Source organism: Tyto alba, unplaced genomic scaffold, assembly GCF_018691265.1.
Source record: "Tyto alba isolate M040663 unplaced genomic scaffold, T.alba_DEE_v4.0 Super-Scaffold_8, whole genome shotgun sequence".
Classification (NCBI taxonomy): Eukaryota; Metazoa; Chordata; class Aves; order Strigiformes; family Tytonidae; genus Tyto; species Tyto alba.
Genome location: NW_024881329.1, coordinates 20,018,491 through 20,042,714, shown reverse-complemented (window position 1 = coordinate 20,042,714; position 24,224 = coordinate 20,018,491). Strand labels below are relative to the sequence as shown.

The 24,224-nt window shown below is 42.6% G+C and overlaps 1 protein-coding gene across 1 annotated transcript in view; it reads right to left on the bottom strand.

The window, feature by feature from the left end:
• PAK6 (p21 (RAC1) activated kinase 6) overlaps window positions 1-21,082 on the bottom strand; it is a 41,392-nt gene extending 20,310 nt beyond the window's left edge. The window contains 3 exon segments of the mRNA XM_032996482.2: window positions 7,289-7,353; window positions 8,513-8,841; window positions 20,781-21,082. The gene's annotated coding sequence lies outside the window, so the exon portion shown is untranslated.
• Between the last annotated feature and the right edge of the window lie 3,142 nt (window positions 21,083-24,224).

Sequence of the window (24,224 nt, the reverse complement as noted above, 5' to 3'; positions counted from 1 at the left end):
GTACAGGAGCTCAGCTTGCAACTATTTGTGCTGAATAAATATTTACAAGGGTCAAAAACACAGAACCCATACAGAGATAACATGCTGTGGTGCAGACATGAACACACTTCTAGAGGACACCGGTCTTGAAAAATCAGCACACCTCATGCTTTTTTCCCCACAGTGAAATACATGTCAAACATTTTCCAGGTTTTCCACTTAAAACTTGCTTAGGGAGCAAAGTGCAGCCACCAGGTGAAGGACGACTTTGCTTCCCAGTGCTAGACTGAGATCCTGAAAATGCATGCACACTGGCTTAAAATTTGGTTACCATGATCCTGTAGTCACTGGGACGGGAAGTGTTTGTATGTCGCAGAATGACCCTTACACCATCTAAACCCCCAATCATGCAATCCATCGTTGGTGAAATACAGACTTCACACACTCATAATGTCCATTGCATTACTGTGTCCAGAAGCCTACTAAAGATACCTTGCAGTTGAAAAAGAAAGCTAAAGGTTAGGCATCTGAAGAAACACAAAAGAGGCTGGAAGCAACTGCTCTGTCTTGAAGATGTTTCGCAGCCAGAATAATCTTTGCTTAGAATATGTTCCAATGAAAACCCAAATACATCTCTATGGAGAGCTTATGGGAAGAGCATCTGTGCTCCAGGTCTGTATAGCAACTAGTCAAACACAGTGATTCATCTCTAAGGCCCCTTAGGTGCTGCATATTAACTAATAATCAAGACTAAAGTCATAGGGCAATTCTTTAAGGAAAAACAAAGCAGCACAGACAATCCTGGAAAGGAAAGATATTCTAATAGCTTGTGGTGTTAGTACTATTCAAACCAACAGCTGGTGCTACTGAGGAGCTGTCACAGCCTCCAAGGAAAGCAGGAAGTAAATCTATAGTATTCTATCAAATGCTTCAGTTCTGAATCGTTGACTACATGTCAGTCATGACAGCTACTTGATCGACCAGAACAGGGGCATTTCCAGACAGAGGGATGTTACTATTTTAACCAGTATCCTTCCTCCTTCCGCTCCTACTCTTACAGCTTCCTTCCTCATCTCATCTTCATAAGGAGAAGATATTCAGGGCATAGCATACAGTATCTTTTCAAGTTACTGTAAGGGGTCCTGTAAAATGTGGTGTTATGAATGCCACAACCATTAGCACTTGTATCAATTGTTTTCTGAACATTTCAATCATTTCCCTGTAAGGAGAATGATTCTAGCCAAACTACTTCAAAATGTAAATTTTTAAAGCCTAGGTGATATTTTGGCCCCCCAAAAAAACACTGTCTCTATGCCAGCTTATCAGTTTGCATAAACACAAACATTACATTTGTATATTTACATTAAATCACTATACCTGTCAATCACTACCTGGCCTACACTTAGATCCTACATACCAAAGCATGCTTCCTACACCCAGAAAGAAGCACCTACTAAGTTCATGTTCAATTTTAGGATGACTAGCTGACATGGCCTGCACCTACCTTATTGGCTTATAATAGACATCTTAAAAAAAACAAAATGTAATCAACTCCAAATACAACATACCCTGGGTACTCAATGACATTTGCTTTATATGGTCAGCATCAATCTTTGATTATAAAGACATTGCCGTATCAGACAGGTGGTTTAAAGGTACATTTCATTAAGATCAAATGGAATTCATACACTAAAAATAGTTATTTGAAATCCAATGGATTTTAATAATCTATGTAGGTTTTGCTTTTCATTGAGGTCTGTATTTAACCAGTCTCCTTTCACTTTGTGGTTTTCATGCACGAGCTATTTACTTGTATTTCCAATACCCAGCTAAAGAACGTTTAAATAAAATACATAAAAACAGGCCTTTTCTAATTCAGTAAGAAATTCATAAGAACAGTTTATGCATTTAAGATTTTGTAAATCAAGCCAAACCTGTATTTAAACATAGACAGCATCCCTTTAATATAGTAATACAAATACTGTGACACTGATTTTATAATAATCTGCTAGACTTTAGTCTTTCATTCACTGCTGACAACTGTACTGTAAGAAATGTCACAAACATAAATAATAAAAGTCACTACCACAAGACAAAAGCAGTCGGAGATTGAAATTCTCTCAGCGATCCATTCCTGCTGCCCGGGAAACCACGTTAGATTTGTCAACTCCAGATATAGCTGTTCCTAGATGATACAGTTCCAAAAGCTGTCACATCTGCCAGTGAGCATGAGAAAAAATCCCACAGCCAGCAGATCCAGAGCAGGGGGAGGGATCGGCTGGGAAGGAGGGGCAAGAAGAGAGAAGGGTCAGGCTCAGATGAGAGGAAGGGGTGGGAGGATTAAGGATGGAAGAGAGAAAGGGGAATGAGTTAGGAAGGGAAGGAGGAATGTCTGGACGATAGGCAACCCGAGGAGCAGGACACAGAAAAGCACCAACCCCACTGAAAAAAAGAAGTAGATAAATGTTATCAGGAATTGCTCATTACAACACATGAGTTCAAACACTCAGACAAAGCAGCTAGCATGCACTGTCATTTCATCTGACTTGCCTCCACCCTACACACACACAATTACATACTCCGTTAGTATATACACACTGTACTTAACTATGTTCATACGCTCATTCGCTCACACACACACTTGATTATGAGAAGACAGCAGAGAGCTACTTCAGTCTCACTTGTATAGTTTCCAGTTAAAAATAAGCTTTCCCTCCCCCTCCTTGCTGCAGGGACTGAACTCACTCATCAGTGCCTATTGCACTGCTATCACAGAGCTGGACGCAGCTTGCTACATTCCTCCCGCCCCGGACAAGAGATAATGCTTGGTCCCAGGGCTGAAGAACGCGATTCCCATGATTTCTAAGTATTCCCTCAGCTGATATGCCAAACTACTCTGGCCAGCTACAAGAGGAGGGGGGAAAGGGAGGAGGAGAGCTCTTCCTACAGGACCTGAGGAACTACAATATATGCAGACTGAGCTTGGAGTAGGAAAATGAAGAAGATCCCAGAGATCTCGCCAATTAAAAGGAAAACATATTTCCATATTCTGCTACGCAGGTGACTATCGTGTAATACATTGCAAATGCAGCGCAAGTTAAATAGGCCATTCTCAATGCATGTTGTATGCATATATGCATGTGTTCATGCCTATGTATGTGTGAATATGCACACATGGTATTTCACTGCATTCCATACCTTCTAAAATCCTAATGATTACCCTCCTAAGGTTTCTGACATGATTGTTATTTATAACGAGCCATAAACGTTCATAGCTGTTTGCAGACAAAGAAAAATGACAGGTTTCTTCCCTGAGGAGCTTACAAACCTAAATGTGACTTCACACAGCAAGAAATGACAACAAAAGGTGAGTGAAAGGGGGCAAGAAAAGCAAAACGGTCAGAAATCTGAAATGGGATCTCAGAGCACAGGGCCTTGTCACGATGACACCTTCCACATTTGTCTGAATTTCTAGTTTTAGAAATACTGGTTTAGGTACTTTTTTTTCCCCTCCTAAATAAAGAGTGGATATTTGTTTGCTGTGTTATTGTTTCCCCTATTTCAAGTCCTTTCCTTCCACTTCTGTCCCCCACCAGCTCCCAATGGCAAAACTGTGTGTCAGAGCAAACTGATGGATTGCTCTAAATCCTGCCCAAGCACATACATGAGCGTACATGAAAATATTACATGAAAAATAAGCTTAGGGAGAGACATATTTGTTATATTGGTGGGTTTATTTTTGACAAATGAGAAAAAGACCACAACTGCTTGACATTTTTTTTGTTGTGCCTCCACCGAACCGGGTCTAAATGCAGCTATGGTGCTGCCTCTTTCTCCCCTGGTCCCTTTTCCTTGCTCATAAATTAGGACTAAAACCTGAAACACAGTGAACGCCTACATACTAAGCTTGTTTTGGACGCTGCTCAGTGACACACTTTTAGGTGTGTTTTAGCTATACCAGACCGAATTCATTCTGGGACATATAAAAGTACTTGCAAAGAAAAGACCTCTTGAACTTTCTGAAACCAGTATAGGCATGTCCCAAATGTTAATTGGCTTTTTTTCCTTGACAAATAATAAATGTTTCCATTATTTACAGTCCCCTAGAAATCCCAGCTAGAGTCACTGTCCATTGTGCCACTCTCTGAAGTCAGGCCCCACCCTAGAGAGTCTAAACAGACAAAAGGTAAGGAAAAGGAATTATTATCCTCATTTGCAGATGAGACAGAAAAAAATTACTAGCTCAGTTTCTTCCCAGCTATGTCTAGATTAGCAAACATAAAAGAGTTTCCAGGTATGTCTCCTGGCTGCTTTTTAACTTCATATCAAGGCCATATCCAGGCCCAACACACCCTGGCTTCCATGAAGAGAAAGCATGGGTGCACAGCACCAGTGGGAGCCAAGACATGCTCTGACCACATGTTTGATCTTGACACCAACAAGTAGGTCTAGACACCATGACAGAAACCAGCTGCACAGACAGAAATCACACCCAAACCTCAACTGCAGTCCAATGCCTTCATTATAAGATTAGCCTTTTCCCATCTGTATTTGGTTTTGAGAGGGTTACAGCTAGAAAATACGACTGCAGCACCAAGACAAAGCTGCAACTCATTGCATCCTCTTCACCCAAAGCCAGCAAGATGTGTGCTGCAGTCATAAGGCTGAGACAGAAGCCACTGTAACAACTATGACCCTTTTTCCCCACCTTTTAAACCCTTGATGTGGCTGCGTCCTGCTCTGGATATACAAAACTATACAGCACTACATCTCTGACACCCTTGCACATGCACACTTCACTGTTCCATGCCCAAAAAGTAATTGCATTGGTTCAAATGGGTTTACTGTCATTATTTTGCCACAAAAGATGCAACAGGGTTAAAAACAAGTGGCTGTATTTTGCTGTTAAGCCCAAATACCAAAGAGCTTCAAGCCAGGGCTTGAAGGATATGGGGCTTTACTCTCCACCATCTTGTGTCACAGATCCATTCAAAATGAGCATAAAAAATACTACTGAGATTAGAACAAGAACCTTCAAGGTTCTGCCTCCAAAAATTCACATGAATAGCGGTATCTTACACATCAGATAGGAGGTTATGTTGGGACAAGTGCAAGGGGCCACATCTGGCATGCCGGGTCACATGGCGCACGAGGGAGCCAAGGCACTCGGCTACATCTGGGGAACACACGGCTTCAAACAAAGCACTTTGAAACACAGGGTGCCACGTCCCGCGGCTCTGTCCGAGTGCTGTAACCTCCCTGTGCTCCTCCACGCCACGTCACGGATCACAGATCCGGCTGCCTCTGGCACGCTGGGTTACAAGAGGGGAGCTGTAAGCCCGGGTGCGCACGGTACAGACTTCACTGTAGGGAAGCCCCAGGCAGGAGCCCAGCGAGTCGCACGCTCAGCAAGTGCGGCCCATTGCTGGCGAGCAGACCTGTCCCAGCAGAGGCACCGGCCATCACACACGTCCTGGGTCACAATCCTCACTCGAGCAGCATGGCAAAGGGCTGGCAGAGACACTGCACTGATTCCCCTGACCACCCAAGTAGAGAGAGGCAAGAGTTAAACTTTCTTCCAAACAACACTAAACAATCTTAGTCCCTATTTATGACCATCATGTTCTCCCAAAGTGAGATACATATATATTTAACTGCTGTCAACAGCCTGCAAGGCAGTTTAGTTGTGTTATCCCCACAGGATAACTGATGGGAAAACTGCAGGCCAGGCAGTGTACCCCAAAACACGGAGGAGACAGACTAACTTAAATCCCACAACCTGGCTGACTCTCAGTGCCTTCCTACTCACCACTGCCAACACCAATACAGAAATTTAAATCATAACAGACAAGTCTTCTCCTAGGGAATATCAGTTATTCTGCTGCGTTTGGAAAGGAAAAACACATGCCATGAGTATGAATGTTCACATAGCACTCCATACATTAAAACCTGAGGTACGCTCGTAACACAATTGAAGATAAATAACTGTTATTGTCTACAGCTACACTCTGTTCATCAATTTATTACAAAATAACCTAATCACTAACACTACGAGTTAAAATGGCTTAGCCCTAGAGTAAACGTAATTTCCTGAGGTTTTTTGGGGGGGAAATAGATTTGAACTTTTAGTCTATCATCACCCTACATTCACACTGCTCTCTTATGCCAGACAAATGGAAGATCAGCCTCAAAACAACAGTAGCACCACCAATGACCAAATCTCAGTGAATTAGTCCTCAAGACACATGGTAAGCCTCCTGCAACTTTAGAAACCATGCTGAGAAATTCTTTAAAAACAAGGTCTGTGTCAGCCAAGTCCTGATTCTGTACTCCATTGCACTGCATCCATACAGTGATAACTTAGAAGCCAGTGAGACTGCTGCAGGAGCAGGGTTAGTACAGCAGGCAAGAAAATTGGTCCCCTAGTCCAGAACGTCCCTGAAAGTTTGCTATGCTCTCTCCAGCAGTCACTGCTGTGCAGCACAGCATACTGGTCAGCCTTCTGCTGCTCTTGCTGACTTCAGAGCTGATGCCCTGTACCTATACAGAACTGATGCACAGCTCAATGTGATGAAACTTCAGCATGGGACTTCTGTCGGTGCCCTCGAGAAAACATGATGTGCAGTGCAGAACTCAGAACCTGGCTGAGTTTTCACTTACAGTTGGTGTAGGCTAGTCCAACTGTTTTAAGCAATTTGCACAAAATATTTAGCTCTTTTCTCTGCTTGTGAATTTCCCTAAGCATATTACAGAATTAGGTTAAAAAACGCTTTTTCTGATCAGAGGCAGGACATCCAAACTTTTAAAGTGCTTCTCCTTGGGAATCAGACCATTTGCTGACCAAGCATGAGTTAGGTTTCTAACTTTTGCAAGCCTTGGCAGCAAAATCCAGGATATTCTTTCTAGGTACATACGTACTCACTCACACCCACCTAGACACAAACAACCCCTGTACAGAGAGCAGACTTTCCATGTGGAAGCACAGTTACTATTTGCTGAGAGCTCTTTCCACTATTTGATCAGCTTTGCTACTAAACACATAAATCATTGCTCACACGTAGTGCACAGGATGTACATACCAAGGCAGCATAGAATATTAAAATAAATATATAGCTTCATCACACCATCAAGAATGAGACTTTTCAGCAGGACAGGGAAGAGCCATGCAGCAGCACTCCTTTCCCCAGCAGTTGCATAGGGCCAACTCAGGTTTTACACAAGCACAAAACTCAGAAAAGCAGAGGAAAATTCAGCAAATATCTCTTACTCTATGTACATCCCCCAGCCCCACCTGAGAACTTGCACTCACCAGCCACAAACTTCTCTTCTGTTTTTTCAGTACTCTGTCCCCAAATACATTAAAGCATTAGTGTCCTGGCAAAGAAGAAAGCAATCACATCAGCAAACATTAATGGACAGGTCTGTTTTCTGTAGCTGTAAATACCTGGCTGTGTGTGTCAGTTACCACCTGACAAAAATAATTAAGTACAAATGCCCAATAGAACTGTAGAGTGCAACTTAAATAGGAGGAGATTAGCCAGCTTTCAAATAGCCAAAATACACTCACGCACCCGTACACACACGAGTACTACAACTACAACATAGTTTCAGTAGGTGTGCTGAAAGGATCTTGGCTAGCACAGCAGCCAGGAGGGCAGGAATACAGACGTGAGAGGCTTTAACCGGGGAGTCAATTAGTCCTCTTCATAAGATATGGTGAGGGTCCTTGCAGATACAAGAGACTTAAGAGGAAATATTGCCATGTCTCACATAAAGGCAAAAAGCATGCATGTTCCTGACATGCTGTCTGCTTTCCCAAGCATCATCCAGAGTAATTTTAACCCCTTCTTCACCCCAAAGTTTTAAGAGCATCACCCTGCAAGATTCAGCAATGCATTTTCCTCTCCGCATTCCCCATCACCTTGAGTGTCAATATGCTAAATCACTAGACCCCAGGCACTGCAGACCCATATGCAGGCCCACCTAAAAGACACTGGAAAGCAAAAACCACAAGATCTTACTGGTAGTCCTGCTGCAACAATGCCAGTAGAGGACAATTCCAAGTGAGAGGAGAAAGAAGGGTCTGGAGGGAAACTCTCCCACTGTCATGCAGCAAAGCCGATTGGAGGATGGTGTTGCTGGGCTATAGGAGTAAAGATGAAGTAAACTCCTTCCCAAAGGAATCCAGCTCCTGGTTTTTCTTCCCTTCCAGAACCATCCCTTGAGAGAAAAAATTGTATGACCCCCTGAACCATTCCCCTCTCACTTTGCCCTAGGCTGGCGCTGCCAACACCTGTGTGATCTTTACACTAATTCTTGCCAGTGGCGAGGCTTAGCTCCGAAGGGAAGGGGTTAAGCCGTAGCAGCACAGCCACTGGGGAGTGAAGATGTTAGTTTAAACTGACAAACCCAGTCCTCTGTAAACAGAGGAAACAAATAGCACAAAACAGCGGCCATTAGGATGGTGCTGTTACTGCTTTAAAGCAAGCAAGCAAGTCAATGTCTATCCCCAAATCTGCGGGAGGGAGCTTACCCCTGACTCCTCATTGCTCCGTAACCAGAGGTGAGGTGGGAATGCTCTGCCACAGTGATCCGCTGACACGCCGATAAACTTGAGCGAGAAAGACGGCAGGAGAAAGCGGGAGAAGAAAAAGGGGTGGAGGCAAGTCTGACATGTTTGTACAGTGCCTGGTTCACCTAAGCTGCCGAGTTTGATTTCAGGGTGTGGTAGTGGATGGGACACACAAGCACTCAGCACGGAGAAGCCTCAGATTCCTGTTCCAAGGAAAACGACAGATGCCGACAGCAGAGCCTCTTGGGACCATCTTGCCTTCTCCTCACTGTTGTCTCCTTTTTTGGTCCCTAGAGGGGATGAGAGAGAGAAAGAGCTCAGAGTCACACCTGGGCACCGAGATCTGCTGGGTCTCAGGCAAGAACCTTGGGGAGATCACCTCCGATTCCCCTCCACCCTTTTTTAACCCCCTACTTCACTGCTGACTTATTAAAGCTCTGACTTGCTCGTTAGCTCTTCTCTCAGCTCCACAGCCCCAGGGCCGAGAGCTGCTGCAGTTTCTAACGAATCCCAACATCTCTGCCTGTGTCACCTGGCTGCAGATTTCAGGACCTGCCACCAGTTCCTTGTCATTCCCAGCAGAAAAGCTTTGATTGCTTTCTATATGGGTGGCTATAAAAGAATTCACCAATTTATTTGCATTGCAGATGAGCAGCACATGACCTGGCATTTTTACTTTTCCCCTGTCGCGCTCTCGGCATGAGTCAGTGCTGTGAGGTTTGAAGTCTAGTATCACCCTGTAATCCTGTTGCGCTGCCTGGGCCGTGCCTCAGGGTTTACCAACTCCTGGAAACAGACATTTCCACAAGCGACTTGCCTTCAGGAGGACACCAGCTCCCCCATTAGCAGTGGTGGATGGGCGTAGGTGGAAGGGGGCATCATTAGAGGACACTTTGGGGATTACAGCTCGGGAGAGGTCAGAGTTCATGTCAGCAAACCCATCAGCTGCTCTTTCTCCACTGCAAATAAAGAGGATTCTTGGCATCTCCAAACCACTAACAATGCTGGCTTAACCCTAAGATATTTTTAGGTCCAAAGAGCAGAGATAAAAGCCTTAAAAATCCACCCCCATGACCTTTTAATTTTTTTTTAACGTTGGTTTTGTTGAACTGCCCTTAAATAAATGAATGACATGCTGAAAATCACAGAATCATAGAACAGTTTGGGTTGGAAGGGACCTTAAAGATCATTATAAATAATCATTAGGCTGTCAGCATTTCTGCTGGGAGTGGCTTGTCCAGCAAAGGTGGGCCAGCCCAGTGGCCTTTAGTCATGTTCCCCCTTTTCCATTTTCCTTCCTACCTATTAATCCTGCCTAACAAGGCTGCAGTGTCTTTGTACAACCATCAGTCACAGATCTAGTTGGCGTGCACAAGATCTACAGAAATATTATAGAGAAGGAACAGAACTGGGGTTCATATAGAGGACGTAAAGGAAACCCTGACATTGTTGCTGATGGTCTGAGGTTCATAATCCTCAATTCCAGACCTGCTAGCTAAGCCGTGGAAGTCTGCTTCCTGAAAGTGCAGTCACCGTTTCTACGTTACACTGCAGGTCCTTGCCTGCCAGAGCCTGCCAAAGAGACTGAGGTTTCCTGCCTGTTACCTCACAGCAGCGTCCCTAGGGTATAGGAAATAAAGTTAGCCAGGTCCCTTTCTGTCTGAGGATTAGCTTGTCTCTTCCTACAGGACAGGCCCCATACACAGATGTAATCAAAAAAGGAAAAGGTCATGTTAATAGTAGTAAATAAAAACTACAACCAAGAGAAGACAGTGTTCTTCCTAAAAAAGACTGAAGCTTGCAAGGCAGAAGCAGTGCAGTGAAGGATGAGAGATGAGGAAACAGCATAATCCTGCTAGGCGTGGAGGAAAGGCGACAGTGAGTGCCAACCGTCATTGTCATCTATTGCATCTGTGCTTTGCTGACATGCCCATCCGTGAGGAGCCATCTACGCAACGATAACTTTGGGAGCATCACAAAGAAACGTCATTTATATTCTATGAGGAGTCACCCAGGCTTGGGACTGGCTTCAGATTTGCATAAATATTATATTTCATGGGCTTACATGCTACGACAGTCTTCTAGAACAAGACACAAGTTCTTTATAAATGGAAGAGCCTGATTTTACTTGTCAGGACACAAGCTTAGATGAAACCAAGGCAGCTTTGAGTTGGTGTGAACCCCTAATGCCTACAATCTTAATGAAGTATTAGGATACTTTCCAGTCTTTCTATTCACAAGTTTGGTCCCAGCAGTCCTACATACTTTGAAGAAAAATTTCCCAGTAAAAGTGATGCATCTCTAATTTTCCCCTTTAGCAATTGTCCCTTTATTAAACATTTCAACTGCTCCTTCCCTGCCCACTGCTCCCTTCTTACCTAGAGAATTGCACAAGATAATATAAATAATTATACTCGCACATTTATATAAACACATGCATACACACCCCACTCCTCCTACGGTTGCTATACTCTCTGTTGCTCATTCAGGTCCTGTCTGTCTCTGCTATGGCAGCCATAACTGGCAAGCAAGAAGTGCTGCAGGGTACATTGACTAAATGCTTGCATCGCAGACTGCCTGATTTATCTACACAGCAAAGGCCATTCCGTATTCCACATCCCCTCCCCAGACACAAAGTGTAGCAAATTTCAGATCAAAATTGCTGATCTCGCCTCTTTTCTCACCCTGCCCATCCACGTCAGTGCTTCAGGAAGGCACCAGCACCTCATGTCCTGCGCTGCTGCTGCAATAGATTCCATTTAAGCCCATTTCATCTCCACTGGAGTGGAATTTTGTGAGAGAAAAAAAACTTCAACATTTTGCTATGCCGACAGGCAAGACTGGGCACTTCTAAACTACAAAAAAAAAAAGTTAGAGACCAAGGCCAACTCTACCATATATGTCTGTCTTCTGCCTCATCCAGGAGAAACATACTTGGCCACCTGTTTGGAGCTTGTGGGAACTGGGAAAGCTGTTAAGAAAAATTTATCGTGCTTCAACAAAGCTTCCGAGAGAAGCCTAATACCAAAGCACAGTAAATCTGATATATTCAGGAAATCCCAGTAAGAACTAAGGCAATTCCACCCATGGATCTAGGCTGTGGTTCAGAGCTAGACCTTCTAGCAGGGCTCCTCTGAGCTCTGGGATTTGCTAGGAGGCACAAATGTTCTTCCATCAAAGAAGTATAGTCCCTCTTCTCTTTCATTGTTCTTGAAATCCAGAGTAAACTGGCCAGGAAAGTGAAAAAATACACCAACAATCAGGACAAAGGGGTCACTACGAGAAAGGGTGTGTTGCAAATTCACAAAGCATCAGCAGCAACTGGTGGGAGGAAGCACAAGATAGGAATCAAGTCTGCAAGTCTCCTAATCAGCACATGACATTAGCCAGGACTGGAGATAAGGAGGGAGCAATCCAGAGGCAGTTTCGCTTTAAATAAATGCTTACAGTTTAGCTACCTTTCCCCAAGGCTATTGCATTCAGAGGAGGGCAGAAAATTTCAGGAGAGCACTATTTGGATTGCCAGCTCTAATGTTAGGGTTATCCTCCTGCTTACTATCCACTGCTGACATTAGGAAGGTAGTGTCCTGGAGATCCCAGCAGGACAAAGCCTTATCTGCACTCCCACTGCATGAGCTCATTCAGTGTGCTTCTAAGTGTCTCCAAGGCTTACAGTCTAATCCAGTTTCCATTTTTTTTTTGTCCCCATTCAAAAGAAAAAAAACAAATGCACCAGAGCTGAAGAACTGGAGGTTGGTTTATCAAGTTCATCACCTCTGCCAGAGCACTGCATGCTGTTGTTGATCAGGACATAGCCCCACGCTCAAACCTGGCAGGGCAGCGTGGTGCTTGGATCCCCTCTTCACCGTATGCACACCGCCAACTACAACGCACGCTGGGTCATGCGGAAGACGAAAAAGTTGTGCTGCTTCAGGCTCTCATTGGCACTAGAGCAGAATCACAGGCAGCTCCAAGGGTGGAGCAAAGCACAGCCAGCGAGGAAGTAGCATGGGAACCAGCAAATTCTGCCAGAAGGAGAACACTAGGCTGAAGCAGTGAGAGCTGAGAACACAGGCAAGAAAGCAGATTCATCTTAAAGAAAGTAACAAAACTGCAGACTCTCTTTAAAAATTTTAACTCCCACTCTGATAAGAAGTTGAAACTGAAGCTCAAGAGGATCACCTGAACACAGCACACGCTGTTTTGCTACTGGTTAAATTCCTGTGGCTTGGTAGACATTCCCTGCAGATAATATCAATACGGCTTGGATCACAGCCATCTCACACTTCTTCCAGATCTTTTACTTGCAAAAATTCACAGACCTATTAGGTTATAATAGAAGTAACATCATGCTCCACCAGACAAGTCTGTGCTACCCTCTACGAAAGGTAGATCTGCTGCTTCCCACTGAAGTCAGGACGATCAGTCCTGCAACAGCATCGCAGCAGAAAGTCAATGTAGCCTACCCTTTTCACAGATTCACCAGGTCACCTTGGGAAAGTCATTTTACACACCGGTAAAATGACTGTGATGATGCTTAACTCCCGCAGAACAGAGGCGGCTTAATCTGTTGTTTTTTCAAGCATGTTGCAATCCTTAAAGATTCTATAGAAATGCAGATTGAAATCCCTGGCTGCCATAAAAGGAGTACAGACTACAGTTTCTATTCAGAATAACTAGGTCAGTCAGCTATTGCAAAAGTATTAAGCAGAATTCAGAGAATTCCTAGTGGCTAAAATAACAGAAGCAAAAGTCTAACGCCATTTGCTGTTATTAGTCACTCTCTACCTCTGGGTACGTTCAAACCCAACTCTCAAGAGCCTAGAATAATTTGAGGGCTGGATCTTATGCTTGTCAAAACGTAGCCACGTGGCTCTGCGCAGCACACGCTCCCATCCCACGTGCTGCCTTGCGGAGGCAGGGAGCTGAACACGGGTGGCCCACCTCAGAGCCACACTCTTAATCCTGTGACTGGGAACAGGGGTCACGGTCACCCTGCAGCAGGTGCAGGAGGGTGCCTTGTCCTACGGTGGTGCACGGGTAGCCTATTTTGGGGGAAGGCTGGTAGAGGCAGAGAGCAGCTGTTTGAATGGAATCCAAGGAAGAGGAAGGGTTGGCCATTGCAATGCAGATGAGTATCCAAAATTTATCTCAACTCTCTCCAGTTCCTGAAGCAGAATTGAGCATTTGCTTTCCTCTAACTGTTGAGCACTGATGCATGCCACTTACTCATACTTTTATACAGCAGCTCATTTCCCCTGGCTGTGCTGGTACAACTGTACCTGCAGACCACACCATGCAGATAATCAATACAACTACTTGCACCAAAATCTTTTTGTTTTACTGGAAATAGGAGGTAGATGAAGGGTTAAACCTGTTTGTTTTGGGGGTGTGGGAGTTTTTTTTAGTTTTTTTTTATTGATACTTAATTTCTTTCTAAACATATTGTTTCAGCAACCTGGCATACAGTTCAGCCACAGTCACGCCACCACAACTCAGAAGCCAGTGACCTGCAATGCAGGAACTGGACCTTCTTGTTTTGCCACCAAAAGCAGCATGTCGCAATGCTGTACCCTCCATCTCCCTTATCTCCATGAGTTGTGAATGCACTGGAGTCCTCAGGATGGGTTGCAAAGGATTAAATGGTCATAATCACCACTTAAGAGATTTATTAATATAGTGTAGAAAAATATGTTATCTGTGACACCCTTGTCTTGTGTACTAACTGCTACAACAGAGGAAAAATTTGTTAACTGCTACCTCCCCTAAGAGTGATTTTCAGTCTTTCCTGCTAGTAGTTGGAGAAGTCTTTTACTTTCTTTATCCTTGTGTCTCTCCTCCAGTCTTCATTCAGGCTGCAATTTGTAACAGCCTAAATACTAGCATAAAACAGAATAAGATGTCGGTTGCTCTGGGGCACACTGTTACAGCAGAACACAGGATGGTGGGCACACAGTAAAGCTTCCAATCACCATTTTCTCCATTAAAAAAAAAAATTCAAAACTACCCAAAACACGTACAACTACTATTAACACTGCCAGATTCCAAAATAAGAAACTAAAACGTGCACACCGTCAGGCAATGTGTGTTACAAAGCACTGAAACATACCAACTGTTTCTGGTATTGTAAGAACATTTTTATAGCAAAACCTACTACATAATTAATGGAGTCCAAATTGAACAGAGTCACACAGCCTACCTGACCACACGGACCTGCTGGCGTTTGGCTGCAATCATAACAAATGTCCTTCCTTTGGAACAAGCCTAGGTCCTGCTCCTGGCTGCTCTAAGGAGTGAAACCATTGTGGAACAACTGAACCAGAATCCTCTTCAAGATAACACCAGAAACTAATCCACTTCTTTTATATATATATACATATATATATATATATAAATAAAATTAAAGGAAATACCCAGATTCTGAATAGAGAAGTTAAGAAAGGAGCAACATAAGACAGAGCCATTTAAGCTGTAAATAAAATGGTATGTCTCCTATTCTGCAGATCTAGGTATTCTGAAGATGCCATCGTAAAAAAAAAAAAGCCAAAAAATTCTGTTAACTTTCAACTTAATCATCATTCATCCAACTACTAAGTCAAAACCACATTTCTTGTTCATGTGCTCTCTGGAGTGCCAAATAAATTCTATAAATAAATGAATTCAGAAAAATGTGTTCAAATAAAAAAAAAAAAAGTATCAACTTAGTTCATTTCCACATGCAGCCTTTAAAAACAAATGCTTGTTAAGACTCAAAACAAGCATTTTCTAATTTCTTTTTTCAGAACTCTGATAAAAACAAAGCCTGGGTAACAGTTGTGCCCAAGTGCTCAAGCAAAGATTCCCTACAGAAATACCTGGGTAGTTATCTGGAAAATTCTTTCATTTCTTTCTTTCAACAAATAGCAGTCTCAGTCCAAGAACAGCCACAACCCATTATGAAGGTGATCACCGATCACAAATTAGAAGTAGCCAGATAATCTAGGTGATCAAGTTCTAAGAGACTATTTTAAAAACATGCCTTTAAACAACTAAGAAATAAATGGCAATGTTCTTTAAATAAGTTATTGGCTCAGCTTTACGTCACTCAGGCTGCTATTCTGCAGAAGCTCAGGGAGAACATATTTAGAACTTGGAAGAAAACACAAAAGCCCAAAGAGCTTTGCAAATTCCTCATTTGGGAGCAAGCAGCAGAATTAGTAATTTCTTCTCTGCTAACATGAAGCAGTGCATAATTTATTATAAAGTGTCAGAAATTAGGAAGTTTCCTCAGTAACAAACAGGATCATCTTGTCTACTAACGTCATCTATGGTTGATGAGGTGGTACAAGATCTAAACTACTTGTAACGTTACTTTATACATTTAGGTTTGTAATGAAATAAACACAGCATACATTTTTCATTTTATGGCCCAAATATTCCATAACAGCATCTAGATCTGCAATCTGATTTTCCACACCTTTCACTACACACCCAGGTGCTCTGATTTCTGCAAATTAATTACGTGTGTACCCAAACTGGACAGCTTGCTGTAGCATGAACAGCTCAAAGATGACTTGCCCAGAGAGAATGCTTTCCAGAGTCAGCAGTAACATCTGTTCTTCAGATCCAGTCCAAAGTCCCTTGAAAACAGAGTTTTTTCACTGACTTCCACAAGCGCTAGATTCTTATTCTAAAATCTATGTTACAGGAAATAAGTTAATTTCTAACATTATTGTATGCATTTATATACTTTCTTGGACGAGGCCCAAAGTACTCATTATAAAGTGTAACACCCTGCTTAATTCTTCCAGAAGCCAATCGTAAGGCTACTATGAATTTTAATGAACACTGAATCAAGACCCAGGTGGTTTTTAAAGCCAAATTAACCTGATCTTGGCTATTTTAAGCTCTGTGTAGTGCCTTCTGGCCACTACACATATTAACCCCTCTGTTCCCGGTCCAGATTAAGGCAAGTCTTCCATACCCATTCTCCCCATCTAAACACTGTTCTTCAGCTCTGCTATAAAAGACCCAGAGCTCCTGCTATGTCTTGAAAAGTCACAGCTTTGAAAGAAGACTCAGGTGAGAAAAAAATGTACCCACAACACAACAGGGAAGACAGTGGCCTGATCCATACTCTTTTTTTACACCACCAAGGCTCTGCAGCCTATTTAGTACTGTCTTCTGGAAACAGTAGCATGAATACAATCTGATTTAGAAGAGACTGGTGAGATCTATGAAAATTCTCATCTCCACGAAAAAGACAACAGAGTATAAGAAAAACCAAATATAGTCGTGTATAAGGCATTGTGCATCAGAAAACTAGAAGGCCATCAGTAAGATAACACTGACACTACAGACAGTCCAATTTAACCAGATTCTCAGGGGAAAAACAACTGAGCTCACAGCCATCAAGTTGACATTATCAGTTCACAGAGACAGTTGTGTCTGCTGAAACTGCTGAGTATGTTTGCTTTCTAGCTTGAAACAGTATGTTTCATTTTAAGAACTAAAACCTCTTTTCTAGACAATGGTGTTTCAAGTATCTCCACATCATATCGGCAGGATACCTGCCCTTGGCCAGCGGATGCTGACTGCAGTGCCTCTGCGGGGTCGCCACCAGAAACGGCACTGCTCAGAGCTGTAGCTTGGCTACACACCGATCCTCCAGAGTGGACTAGGAATTACCTTCCATATTTACCACAAACCACTATCACCTTACACTTTCCCTTGACTAAACTTTTTTTTTGGGGGGGGGCCGTGCTTGTGCTTGGTTCCTGCAAAGCACTGCTCTTGCAAATGGTAACATGACTGTCTCAGAGATTCACAGGGCCACCTCCCTTCCCCTTGGCAACCTGCAGAATAAAAAAATACATCACCCGACCGTTTCCCAAGTGCTCTTCGGTTGAAGCAGCACTGTTCCTTGCTAGGCTTTAAGCAAGTCCAGAGGAACATGAATTTTTGTTAGAGACTTTTTTTTTTTTAAGGAAATGACCAATAACTAACTATAGCAATGCATGCCAGTCTTTGTAAAGAAGACATCATTCAGACAGACAGAATGGCAGCTGTTTCAGGGTGGTTGGTGGTTTTTATTTTGCTTTTTGGTTTGGGTTTTTTTCTGGGGGGAGGTGGGGTGGTTAGTTCGTTAGGTTCTTTTTCCAGGCTGGGGTAAGGAAGGAGGAAATGTGGAAGAAAATAAAAAGGTTCTACTGCCTGCTTTTCCAGTTCCCAAGTATCCAGGATCTTCTCTCACTTTCCTGCCTTGGGCAACAGCAGTTCTCATTCCAGTGTCCCAATACCTCTGTTCTTTGTTAAATCCCCTTTACACTCACTTGTGTGGTTTTTTTCTTTTTGTATTCTGGAAATTTTTTTTAATTATTTTTTTCCCCAAAATTTTTTCTAAACCTTGTCTGGTAAACAGATGGACGTCACGGAAATTAAAAGGATGAACTGAAAAGAGTAACAAAAACTGAAGTGCAGCATCATGCAAACCAGCTATGGAAAAGTAATTATGTCATGTCACTGTATATTACTCAGTTGAGAATGGTTAATGAGTTTATGCTATTTAACCGCCTTACCAGAATGGGCATCACAGCTTGAAAAATGCAGACAGAGCTCTGAAATGATTTCATGATTAGAAGTGAGGGATAGGAGGTAAATAAGGAAGCAAAAGATGGTTTAATGTTCTTTCTTGCCTCCAGATGCACAACACATGGCTCAGTTGTCCAAAGTCTGGGCCTGAAATACATATTTTTAATTCACTGAAAACATACTGACTGAGCCGCAAGAGAGCAAGCAGCACACTTAACTTGCCATCATTTGCTAAAGCAGAGAAGCAGCTCAATCTCTCTCCTCTCTGCTGGGACTGCCAAGTAAAGCATCAATGGCGGGTTCAGTAACTCAGACAACTCTGTCTTCTGAAATGGCCCGAGAGCCCTGAGGACCAGGTGCTTTAACAGGTTTCAGTCCCTTTTGACTTGAACCACGTTTGAACTTCTTAGCAATGAAAAGCCATTTTATCCTGTTACTATTCCTCTGAGCAATTGCACACAGGTCCCTTTTATTATTACATTAGTGTAATTTTGTCTCCGACATTCCCCTGAGAGGAATTACTCATGTCCTGCTATTATTTATTTTACTACTAAGAGCCTGGTTTTTAGCAGTAGTTTTAATTAAATACCAATCCTCCTTCTCAATTAAGAGCACCTTTATCTATCTTACTGTGCTTTGTATTCTCCAGCAGTATCACTTGCTTCTTCCTATTTATCCCTCCTTCTATGCTTCTCTCAGGAACTGCAAAAAGCCCACTCTCCCACCAATCCTACCCGCAAAAAGAAACACAAGATTTTACTAAAAGTTTAAACTGATGTCAAGTGACCCTGTCACAAGCAACATCCTCCTCCATACCCCCCCCAAAGCCATGTTGCTTGCTGTGCTGTCCCATGCACCAGCCCACAGCTACTACTGTCCCTCTTTGCTTTCCCTGCTCCTCTGTAGCTTTGCTTGCATGTCCATTGCTCCCCTGCCCTCTGATGTTGCATCTATCCTCTCCAAATATACTACTGAAAGTTGCCAAGGCAGGTTTTCTTTGGGAGTTTGAAGTTCAGTATGCGCACACACTGGGTAAACACCTCTTCAAAGACTTTGCTCTCCCTGAATAATGAATCAGATCTCAATGTATTCTAGAATTTAGTACACAGAATTCTTGGAAGCTGCCCTAGATTAATGTTGTAAGAGTTATTCATTCATGCTCCCTAAGTGTCGGAGGCAGAACTGATGACTCCTGACTGTGAAGCTGGCAGGAATATCCTCATCTCAACTATTTCTACAAAGTGGAACCAAAGTGCAGCAGCAGCATCCAACTGCATTAACTGCTCCACCGCCTGGCAAAGCCAGCTGCGGAGACAGCATAAAGTTACGCAACGCCTGCTGGCACCAAACATCCTCCTGGCCATCGTTCCCTACCTGAGTATTGGGCACAAGTACCCTTCCCCAGGCCACCTCACCTAACTGCTCTGCAGCCTTCCCAGAGCACAGCTTCCCCCCTTGGCATGCTCCGTTCCTCACCTCGCACAGGGAAGGGAAAAGGAGGCAACAAGTCAGAGATCATTTTGATTTTACTTCTCACAGACTTAACAAGGCTTTTTGCTCCTTCTCAGCTCTAGGTGCAAAAGTTTACTAACTGCACTTACTTCCCTAAACAAAATATTTTTGCTTTCATGAACATATTTTATTCCTTTTCCAAGAGCAAAATGGAACTGCATACAAGTATTAGATCAATTAGCATATGAAGAGAAAGCGTAGACTCACTCCTACACTCTTCCCTGCACTTCCAGGCTTAGCAAGTCCATTCCTTAATGGCTCCAGCACCTTTGTAAGATTCGTACTCTGCTGTACTTTCATCAAGGACTATAATTTATACACCGCAACCTAAGTATACGATTCTGTCTGGAGGGTGCCCAACTAGGAGGAGCTTCAGTTTTTGGTTTATACTTGGGAGGAGGGGATACTGGTGATAAAATATTTTTTAAATGTTACTCACCAGTTTTTTCCAGAGCCACCTCTATACATTCAACGTATTTTTTTCCTACCTTAAATAAAGCTTTTCAAGTGAGATGCCTACAGCTGGGACAAGGAGCTCTCTACTACTTTCTGGCCCTTCCACAAAGAGTTTTCAACAGTGATAAACTGGTTGTTCAGGTGTAATTCAAATAGATGCTTTAAAAAAAATATCCTATCTTCTTGCTCTTGTTTCAATAGCATTTCTTCAATTTAAAACCTTCGAGTTCCCAAGGCAGGAACCATCTTCATTTTGCCTCCAACAGAACAAATACTCTGTCAATGTTTACAAGCATTAACCAAAATTAATAAGCCATAAGCTCATGTCTATTTACTAAATTTTACTTTAATTCACCCACTGTTCCTACAATGCCCATCATTCTACTATTTAAGTACATGATTTAGAAGCACAGCCAATGGAATTTATTCACCACTAGAATACAAGCAGGCAAAAGGCAGTGTTAAAAGCATTCCTCCTCACCCCTTTTTTAATGGCTTCAGACCTCAGAAAATTAGTTCTTATTGGCCAATTTAAATTTCCAGCCTAAAAAGGGAGTGCCAGAGACATCAGTGATTTATCCCAGCTCTACAGCTTGGGAAGATAAAAATAAATTTTAGAAATCATGTAAATTTTAATGTTCAGAATGCTGGACCTTGTTGCCCCATCTACCTCCCACAATAGCACTCTTACCTTGAAAAAAAAGATCCCAGAGAAATACTTCTGGAGTGAATTCCGTCGTTTCTTCCTTCTGACTGCAGGTTGCTGCTTGTCTTAAACACAGGAAACATCCCTTGCTTCAGGCAAAAATTCTCAGCAATTTCATCTTAAAGCTTCTTCAGAAAGCTCCTGGTTCAGTCTTACACACATGCAAACCCATCGAGCTCGCCGCTGCTTACTCACCAGCACTACCCCAATGCCAGCTGCCGTGGAGGAGTGTATCAGTGCCACACGCCCCCTCTTTCTGGCTGTCAGCAGAGGTGTTAGAAGAATTCACTGAAGGTAAAATAGCCTCACAGTTGGAGGACAGAGGAGACCACGGTGATAAATTCCATTAAAACCTTACAGTTAGAACTGATGAGATCCCATTGTAGACACATATCACTATCAAGATTCTGTAATGCAGTGAATCAATGTTTTCTGGGACCTTTTTTATTGTGGGCTGATGCTGTGATCTCAGCAAAGAGGATGGGACTGTGTGTTGAGTGACATTTTGCATAGAAGGCAAAAGCAAGATACTAATCAAGATTCTAGTGTGTAAAGACTATACCGGCATTTCCCCTTAACTAAGCCTGGAAATCACAGGCTGGCTGATTTGGGCTTCACTCCAGGGTGGGGAAGGAGTTAACAGACATAAGAAAGCCTCACACTTGACAATCTGTGATTAAAGACTCCTGTGCCCTATAGAGGTATAAACTGCAGCCCACGAGCAGCAAATACAGCATTATTCAATTGCTCAAGCAAACCAAAGTGTTACTTATTGATCTGGTGAGCATTGCTGGGTCCCTTTCTGGATAGAAGAACTCTGGGGGCGTTGTGCTGATCCTGCATAACTTGCCTGCGCTCATGTCATGCAATCTCAAAAATGCAAAATCTAGTATCAAGTTGACACTTCTGCAGGCTAAATTTCAGCAACAGATCTCATGGCACCCAGCAGGAGGAAGGTAAACTCTTCTAAGGCTTTAGACTTCATAGGGATGTAAATTAGGACAGATTTATTAAGCTGATTGAAGCAGTGACAGTTTACACTGGCTGAAACTCTGCAGATGTAACCATTATGTTTCTGCTATTTGAGTCTCAAATGGAACCCAGCAGAATCCAATTCTGTAATCAAGACAGCAAGTGAAATAGCTTCCCCCCACTGCAGTCAGTTTAGAAATCGAGTCAAAACCAGCAGGGCTGCCAGTGAGACAATTAGGTATTTTCCATAGGTAGTCTGATAAAGAAGCCAGTTATTTACAGTTTACTGGCATGTCAGTGACTTTAGTATTTCCTGGACAACATTCAGAAAAGAGAAGCACTTTTTTTTTTTTTTAAGATAAAGGTGTCATATCCAACAGACAATTCATTTTTCTTGCTTTTAGAGTTGGCTTTTATTTCCTCACCTGGATAACCACAAGCACATTTTTGTGAACATTAGGTAACAAGAAAGCCTGCTGCTAATTCTTTCTCATCAGGGCCCGGGGAAAAATACAAGCTGTTGGGTGAAAGCTGAAAAACAAACAGAAAAGATGGGAGGGGGGAGAAAAGGAGAGTGAGAAAATAACTGAGGAGTGAGTCAGTCATGCTCCTCCTGCTTAGTCACCTGTAGTGCTTCTCTCCAGACACACCGGAGATGGAGAATAAGATGCCTGCCTGCCTTCCACCCACCTCCTCCTCCTGGCAAGGGCTTACAAAAAGAAGATGGGACAGAGTTTTAGGAGGCAATCGTTACAGATGCAAGCTTTCCAGAGAAGCAGGGCTGACAGCCCATTTGCTCATGTTTCCCACCCCCTCCTGTCGCCCCCTGTATATTTCTCAATTAAATCATCTTGAATCAACCTGTTCATTTGCTGGTTTAAGTTTCTCTGATGGTGCCCTGCAGTTTTGACATCGTAGGGAGTTGCCATGGAGAAGAGGGTGATGTCATTGACACAAAAAGCACTGAATTTACAAATACGACAGGAACAGAGCTATTTATAAAGAGCTGCTTTTCTCCCCCCACTCTTTGCTGGGGTGGGTGGAGGCAAAGGCAGCAGTTCCATTCTTGATGTTTCTGTCAACAAGTCTCAGAAATGAATTTACTTGTTAGAAAATATCCCAAGCCTGTGAAATTGCTGAATGCTGTCAGCTTTCGGACTTCATTCATTAGAGCCAGATTTAGCTTTCCAGCTCACAGGTTTTTTTTGAGGTCATATAACACTTGTGTTTGTATAGTAACTGCTATCCTGAAAAATCTATGCAGGATTACCAAAATACAGCCACTTTTGAAAGGAAAGACAATAGCATGTCCCAAAAAGAGAGGGGACAGACATCCTCTTTTATGTAAAGGCTTCATACTGCTTATAATTGCTTTGAATAATAACTGTGACTGTTGGGTTTGCCTTGACTATGTGGGGTGCCATCGCACATTAACGCTACCCTCATATAATGAAATATTTAGCGCATATAAAAATTGCAAAACACAGAAGAGAGAGAACAGGGAAGATGATAACCTTAGACATGAACAAAGAGGATACTTTTAGAACTCATTTGGAATAAATTGGGAGGAATAAGGTGTGGTTTAAGAACATGACAGTGAAGCTATCACAGATGACAGAAGATTATTATTTACACATATGGCACCTAAACCAAACATGCAATCATCTATCAAACCAAAATCTGACAGGACAAGGATGTACCTAAAAGTTGAATGCTGAGAAGAATTATTTCACCAAGATACAGGTTAAGGTCCAAAATTCAGTTCTGAGTTAAAAAAATAACTTAGTTTTCAAAGAAAACAACTTGGATCTTAACAGCTGGTAGAACTACTACACTCCAGCTTAAACAGCAGCATCAGTCAGAGCAACAGTTCCCCTAATTTTGCTCTCCGGATACTAATATAAAAACCAAAACCTATTCTGGCGAAACGTTACTGGTTGCATTGTACATTTCAACTGCCCAGAAGCACTGCAGTGATGGTGAGCAATAGAAATTACTAATCCAAATGCAGGTTAGGAAACCAGCAACTAAATGTATCAAAGTGTTACCTTGTTTTTGTGAACCATTTCTCCTCCACATAAGTGAAACATTCATAAATATCTAGATATTAAAATATACATAAAAGTATAATACTGGCTTTATAAACAAGAAAACCCCAGGACTTAAATGATTTGTCCAATATCACACGCAAATCCAGGAGCAATGCAGGCAGTGGAAGGTAGGTGTTCAGTCTGAAACCCTGTTTGTCTCAGTACTAGAAGTTTAACAAAACTACAAGTGCTAGAAACATTAACAGGGCTTTGCCAAAACATCCACAGCTTCTGCAGCACAATACCCCACAACTTGGCTTTTACTGTAATGAGGTAGCAAGAAGGTTCAGGGGACACATAGTTTTCTTACCTTTCCTTTACAAGTCCAGCTACTCAAACACCATTTCCAAATTTGCTGTGTCCCATT